Genomic DNA, 8,252 nt, shown 5'->3' with positions numbered 1-8,252 from the left:
TCGCTACCGGGGCGGTCGCTCTTCCCTTTATCGTCTAAAATGAGGCTAGTGTGTATGCAGTCTATAGATCGAATAAACAATAACGGAGGAGGGCGCAAAATGATTGACACAAACTGATGATGGTATGTTTGATTATGTTTATAGCTCTTTTTAGATGATTAAATGGTGTCAAATAGGATAAGAGATGTCCAAAAAAACTGTCAGCATAAAGGTGTTAAACGATCTTACCCTATATGACCCTGATTACTGGTCCCGGGACTCGATCTGATTTTCTTCCTTAACTCTCACAGTCAGCAGTGGCTGAACTTATTGTGAGATTCAAAGTTACTCCAGGAGAAATCCGGACAAGTTGTTTTAGTGAAATCCTATTCTTATTCCTCAGCGTTCTGATAGCCAAAACGTCCCGCCGCACACAGCAGGCAGGATGATGTAATACAGACTACGGTGGCTGAGTTGAGTCTAAGTTAAACCAACGCGTTTCATCCGATATTGGACTTTTTCAAGGATCAATAGATCGAGTGATCGGATGTTAAATTGATCGGCATAAAAAGTTGGTGGAAAATTAGGCAGTGTGTACTTAGCTTAAGGTGCTGCTGGACACCAGCTATTTTAAGGTCAGCACACATTCAGGATGATTAAAGCATCTCACCTAATTTGTCTGAATAGATGTACAGGAAACAATGAAAAATGAGTGATGATTCCTTGATGGAAATCACCTACATTTGTCTCCTCTAGCTGTTCTGGAGAAATGTTGTGGTGAATTAAATTTCCCACTATATATGTACTTTTCAATGTTTTTTATGTGTAGTGATTTCTGGTCTTTGCATTTATGGTTTCTTACTTGAAAATGATACTCTCTCCGTAGAGAGTATCTCCCTAGGTTGTTCATTTCAAAACATTATCTGTAAAAAAGACAACAGGAATATATCATTTATTTTGCAGAAGAATAAAATAAGATGTTATTTTAAAAAAAAAATTGTTTAAAAACATTCTAAATTCATTGCAAAACAAATATATTTTTTGTATCTAAATTTTTTAAATTAGCCTTCATCAATTTTTAGCTTTGTGCTTTTTTTATCTGTAAGGTCAAAGTTAACCGTATCAGTTATAACAATATAACTATTTTGTTATACAAGCTAAAGATTTAATGTTACATATTTTTAAGTAATAACCAAATTTAAAATGTAATTTGTATTGTACAAAAACAACCTTTGTCTTATGAAAGTAGAATTGAAAATATGAATTATCTAGCAAATCATTCAACCTTACCTGATTTTTTTGGAATGTTGACATTTTCAGGTGCTTATTTTTCTGCATTTGCAGACAAGCTACTTTAAACTGCAAATAAAAAAAAATACTAATTCAAATAATGATGTGCCATAATAAAGATTTTTAAAAGACTGAAAAAATTTCCTTGAATGTTTTTATTGTAATGTGTTAAATATTTATTTATTGAAATTAGAAATATTTAAACGATTTTAAACTGTAGATTTAACAATATATATCATTATTAATAAGATGAGGATAGGCATATCTGGAAAATATTTATATCAAATATTATGTAATACTACATCATGTATAGAGTCAATGAACTGAACTTGATGGTAATAAAAAATATTTATATTTTAATTAAATGAAAATTAATAATAATAATGTGTTTAAAGCATTACTTTTTAATTTTTCTATAATAACAGTAAAATAATTTATTAACAACTTAACTTTGCAGTATATCCTTTGTTTTTTATCTGATGTGGCAGAAGCAGCATAATTTATAAATACACTTTTTTTTTTTAAAAAAAAAAGCTGCTAATATTATTGTTTTACACTTGATACAATCATTTGAATGATACCTATAGTGAAAAAATGTTTTTAATACATTGTTAAATTTAAAAAATATTGTTATTTTATTAATTATAGCAATGGATGGACTTTGTCAAGATTGATCACCTGTTTGGAGTCCTGCAGAGATGCCTGAATCTACATTGGGAGAAATATAGTCCCTAAGCTTTCTCTCCCATTCGTACATATCAATCTGTAATGGAGGACCACAGCTGGTGTGGCCATAGCGTGCTGTTGGATGGTGGACATTTTCCTCTTGACTGTTAGTTTACAATCTGAGAAACTATTTTTTTACAATCACTGGCACCACATCTGTACTTCCCCACTGAAGTCACCTCCTCAGCTATCCTTCTTCAAGCAGATTCTTTGGTCTATCAAATATTACACTGTAGTGTCGGGATGCTCTGTCGACTAAGGATTAATTCTCATCTTGAGAAAAGCGCGGCAGCTTTTTCTTGTTGCTGTTTTTCAGTACTTGCTTTGATCTTGTCTACAGTATGAGATTTATGATAACTGGGATCCTGGAGAACACTCATTTCCATAGGCGTACTCTCAAACTCCTCCTTGCTACTTGAGTATAAGGACACCTAAAAAAAATATTTGAAAGCAAACAAACACTGAAAAGTCAATTTACGTTAAATGAAATGCACATTTTTGCAACCAATCAATGGCACATGTGTGTAAAATAGGTGTTAAACAATAAGAACTATCTAGTTATATTTTAATATGAATCATAAATAGGAATTGATATGCTACATGATGTACTACATTTAATTTGTTTAGAATTTTTTAAAACTTTTTTAAAATAAATTATGATTCAAAATAGATATTTCCTATGCAGACCATAATTACATTTGTATATAAAGTAATACAAGAAGCACTAACATTTTTTAATGTCTAAAAATATATATTTTTTAAAATCCATTGATTATTCGGAATAATGTACTGATATAGCTTCTGTAAGCTCTAGAAATGCCAATGTGAAAATAAAAAATAAATTGTAATTAATAGGAAAAGACATTGCCTATATTTAAAAGTTAAAAAGTAATGAGATGAGGATAAACAAACTAAAATGTTGTCTTCAATACAATGCCCACCAGCCCCCTGTGTTAAGATTGCACTATCTTAATAAAATATATATATTTACTCAGCCACAAGGCCATAGTAACAATACAACCCTAAACTATAGAGACAATCATTAAAGATACAGAGAAACATGAAGCTGCTATCCTCAACCTAATGACACTCATCCCCTACACTCTATTGTTATATGTTATCAGACTATTTTGCATTTCAAGCCATGACAATTGCAGTGTTGATGTCTTCAATACAATGCCTGCCATCTCCCCCCTCTTTTAAGATATTAACACTGTTAATAAAATAAATATAATTCCTCAGCGGCTAGGCCATGGTGACATTAAAAGGTATACAACCCTAAACCATAAAAAAAAAATCCCTGTAGCTTAATATAGTATGTGTCAGTCCACTACATTCAATAATATATTAGAGCTATAATATTATTATTACAATAAACCATTTTTCTCAAAAGCTCTTATAAGTTATTAAACAATATTTCTCATCATATTAATCTTATTATTATATTACAATTATTTGCCCCTGTGCTGATATACTATGATCAGAACATTGTACCTTTATATAATTTTAAACATATAAATAGTGTATGCTGGTCATGTTCTACTAATTGATCCATGAAATTATTATTTAATTTAAAAAGATTGCACCAGTGACAATGTTAAAATAAAATCACCAATTCAGCACCACTATATTTTTAATCAATCAATTGGCCCTGTGCTACTAAAGCTGGGTACACACTACAGGGTTTTTGTCCAATAATTGGATCAATCAGCCGACATACGACCGCTCGTTCGAAAGTCGGGTCAGTGTGTGCAGTGACACGATGGTCGAAAGTCTGCATATGTCATGCACTGCACATGTTAATATAGGAGACTACATCCACGTCACTAAATATGATCATAATATACATTATTCAATTTTAAACTGTCCTTTGTAAGATATATTATGGGCCTGAGATAAATTCGCACTGTGCATGCCTACAAATAAAAAGCATGCAAATGTGCCAAAGCAGACTTGAACATATCTGGCACTACCAGAAGTGAAAAACTATTTTTTTTATTCTGACAGACATTAATGTAAAAAAATTGTGGTAAGTTTCACTGCCCTATGTTTTCATAAACAGTGAGTGACTATTTATGAAAAAAATAGTGATGCGTGACTTTTTACTAGCGATGTACACTGACCCCCCCTGTTCTGGCTTTGGTTTTGGCTTTGGATCTGGATTAAGTTCGTGTTTTGGTTTTGGCAAAGCCGCCCTTGCGTATTTTGGTTTTGGTTTTGAATCTGTATTTTTTAGAAAAATTGCTAAAATATGCCACAATCACATTATGTTGCTCTTTTTTTGTTCCTACATTATTAATTATCTCAATAACACTCATTTCCATTCATTTTCAGTCAATTTTGACCACCTCACAGGCCACAATATTATTTTCATACACGTTCGGACAGAAACTGCAGCGAGCTGGCTGGATGCCAAGCGACAGAGCAACGACACAAACACATGGCAGTTCATAGCACATCTAGGAAACATTGCAACACAGCAGTGGCATAAAAAAAGAAAAGTGGTGCAAGATGGAATTGTCATTGGGCCCTCCCACCCACCTTAATGTAAGATATTGAAAAGGACAGATGTACAGTTTAAGAAACCAAGCACTCCAGCGACAAGCAGTGCCACTTTTGTGGCTGAAGTGCTTGGTTTGTTTGGGCCCCCACAAAATAAGCTACCAATAGCTTAGCTGCCTTAAGCCCAACAGTGCTGCCAATTAACTCATTATTAATTATTACATTATTAAACCATGTCTGCTTGTGCTGAATCTTTAATCTCCTTCTCCTCTCTGGATACATCCCTCTCATCCCTAAAGAACTGCCAAACTTATGTAGACACAGGAATGTATAGTACAACTGGAGTGGCATTACATCTGCTTTAGACAGACTGTGACACGGAACATGTGCCTTGAATACAGGTGTTTTTGTCTTTACCAAGGTAAAAGGTGTTTTTTAACATTTAAGTTTCCCTAACTTAAAAACACTATGCACTTTAACACAGGCTTTAGCAGATTACATAGAGGGATTACTATCATCATGACTGGTGCCAGCAGCTGCTTGGTGCTCCTGGTCTTCTGTGTACTGATGTGAATCCATTTTGACTACACAGTACAATGTGACTGTAGACATTTAAGAACATTGCCAGCCCTATAATTTCTCTTTCAGCACTGACAATGAGCAATGGCACGTAAATTGTAGACTGGCAAGAACACTGGCACCTCTCCTGTATCTGTGTGAGCTATAATAACACACTACAATGTGACTGTAGACTTTTAAGAACACGGCCAGCCCTAGACTGTACACTGGCAAAAACACTGGCACCTCTCCTGTTTCTGGGTGAGCTATGGCACAGTAGAATGTGACTGGAGAAATATTGTTGTCAGTGTCCTGTATTTAAAAGCACAAACCATAAAAACATTGTTTTCATGACAGTGTCCCATTACATGTCCATTGCCCATAAGTCTCTTTTTCTTTTTTACATATTGAATACACACAAAAATCTGGGGCCTGATTCATTAAGGATCTTAACTTGAGGAACTTCTTATTTCAGTCTCCTGGACAAAACCATGTTACAATGCAAGGGGTGCAAAGTAGGATTCAATTTGCACATAAGTTAAATACTGATTTTTTTTTTCATGTAGCACACAAATATCAACTTTAAATTTCAGTGTCCAAATAAGCTATCAAGTATTTGTGTGCTACATGAAAAAACAGTCAGTATTTAACTTATGTGCAAAACAAAATCCTACTTTGCACCCCTTGCATTGTAACATGGTTTTGTCCAGGAGACTGAAATAAGAAGTTTCTCAAGTTAAGATCCTTAATGAATCAGGCCCCTGGTTATCTACTATTTATGTATAACAGCAGCAGAACCAACATCCCATTCCCATCTATGCCATGAACAATAGATTTTGGCTGCCTTCCTTTCACACAGAACTAACAGGATATCTGCACAAATATAATAAAAAATCTTCTAGAGTCTTTTGTGCCTTATTTTTCCTGCTGCCTGGATGGTACAAAGCTTGTGCTATCCACTCATAGTGTGCCCCACTACAATATTTTGAAGACTGCCCATTTCAAGCTGACATTACTGTGTATTTCTTTATGTGTTGAACATATGCAATTCCATATGTGTGTTCCATTTGCCAACTGTCTTCATTAAATCTCCAACTCTCTAGATTGTGAGTTTTACTACTAATGCACATACTTGCCAACTCTCCCGGAATGTCCGGGAGACTCCCGCATTTTGTGAGAGTCTCCCGGACTCCCGGGCGAGTGTGGCAATCTCCCGAATTCTGCCCACTTCACTAGGAAGTGCCCCACTTCCTAGTGAAGTGGGCAGAATTAGATCCCAAACGCCGCGATTCCCGGTGAATCGCGGCGTTTGGCCCCGCCCCCGCTGTCAAATGACGCAATTTGCGTCATGACGTCACAGGGGGCGGGGCCGAAATGACGCGATTTCGGCCACCCCGCCCCTTCACGCCCCCCTCCACTGGCTGGCTCCCGGAAGGGAGCTGAAGAAAGTAGGTAAGTATGCTAATGCATTGTTGTGAGTTTATGATATGTCTAACTAATCAGAGTCCATGGGCAGGAACTTGAAGAAATAGTTCTTTTCATCAGTAAAGAGTAGAAAAAAAACTTCATGATTTTCCAGTCATTTTGCAATTGTATTTTGTTTTGGAAAGTTTGTGTATATGTGACTGAAAACGAAAATAGGGCAATACCACAATAAGATCTTTCTACAAAATCAAATTGCTGATTGTACATTTAAATATCAACCACATCCTACTTTCTAAAAAACTGCATGTCTAAACATTGCATTTGTTTTTATGTTACCCGTCAGACATCAATTTCTTTACCGAACACTATTCCCACAATCCTTTAGGAAAGTGGTATTTTTGATGTTATGCCTAGGACTGCAAATTAACTATATATTTTCTGTGGTTTTATACTTAAAACCTAGCCTATATTTATCCATCAGTTCCAAGAAAAGCTGTAGAAACTTATTGAGAACTCCAAAAGTTAATCTTATTACAGAATGCAAGACATATTTTAACAATGCATTTTGTTGGTAGTCCTCGCCCCCTCTAGAAGGCGATATTAGGACGCAGAATAATAATATTTTGTCAGTGAATTTTCTCGGTACCACGTACATATTGACATGTGGCAAATAATGGACACTAAATATAATCACAAGCTTGTCTGCACAGAATGTGAAAGCATTCCCACGTAATATCCTGTTGTGACTTCATTTTCAACAAGGAATGCCTTTAGACTGACATTAAAAATGAATGACAGTCAGTCTCCCTGGAAATCCGTATAACATCAACATTGTGCAGTACACACCCATTGGCTCACTTGTCTAAAGCATAAGAATTCAGTTTTCTGAGTAACATTCCAGACATATCCCAGTTCCACAACACCAAGTCAGCCACACTTGTTTTATTATAATCCTGGGAAAACAGGCCGTTGCCTTCTACAGGGGAATATTTCTGCTTTTGGAATTGTCAGATACTAATTACAATACAATGGCTCCTTGAGAAAGGGAAAATCATGAGTTCTAGTACAGGAAGTAAGGCTTCCTGTGCTTATAGGGAATAGATCTCCTACAACATACAGGGAGTTGTATCCATTAATTATACTGAAGACAATTACCTACTGTGTATTGATTTCAGGACTGGTGTACCATAGCAGGGTCATCCATCTGGACACCATCAACATTTTTTTCGTGGCCTTTCACCTCCCTGAGAACTTCACAGCTGCAAATATATTAAAAATGTCTTAACCCTTTTACTAGGGCAATGGAATTTTACCATGTACTCATAGAATTGGTTTGGTCCATGTCATGAAAAATGCTCTAAGGATAATCATTGTTTTATATGCAACTAATCAGATTCATATCCTGCTTTTCTGTACACGGCTGTTATTGTGTAGGCTACTGTAACCCTAATTGAAAAAAATACCCCTATATGCAGGTCAACTGACGAAGACATTGACAGAATAGTGTACATTGGTGGACTTCAATGCTGCAAAAGATTTAAATAAACAAGATTCTGATTTGATGGAGAAATGTTCGCTATTGACAAAACAATATGTATTGTCACATGTACCAGGCTGTCCAGTGCCACACACAATCCTACTCATTTTGAGTGTATTAGTGTGCTACACCATTGTGATGTAATATAGCAATAAATAACTACATTTCCACAGAACAGAAACAATCCCTATCAGTTTACTTAATTATAGTATTTACTCATCTCTGTTTGACAAAA

Source organism: Mixophyes fleayi, chromosome 5 (assembly GCF_038048845.1).
Source record: "Mixophyes fleayi isolate aMixFle1 chromosome 5, aMixFle1.hap1, whole genome shotgun sequence".
Taxonomy (NCBI): domain Eukaryota; kingdom Metazoa; phylum Chordata; class Amphibia; order Anura; family Limnodynastidae; genus Mixophyes; species Mixophyes fleayi.
Note: the sequence above shows the minus strand (reverse complement) of the source record.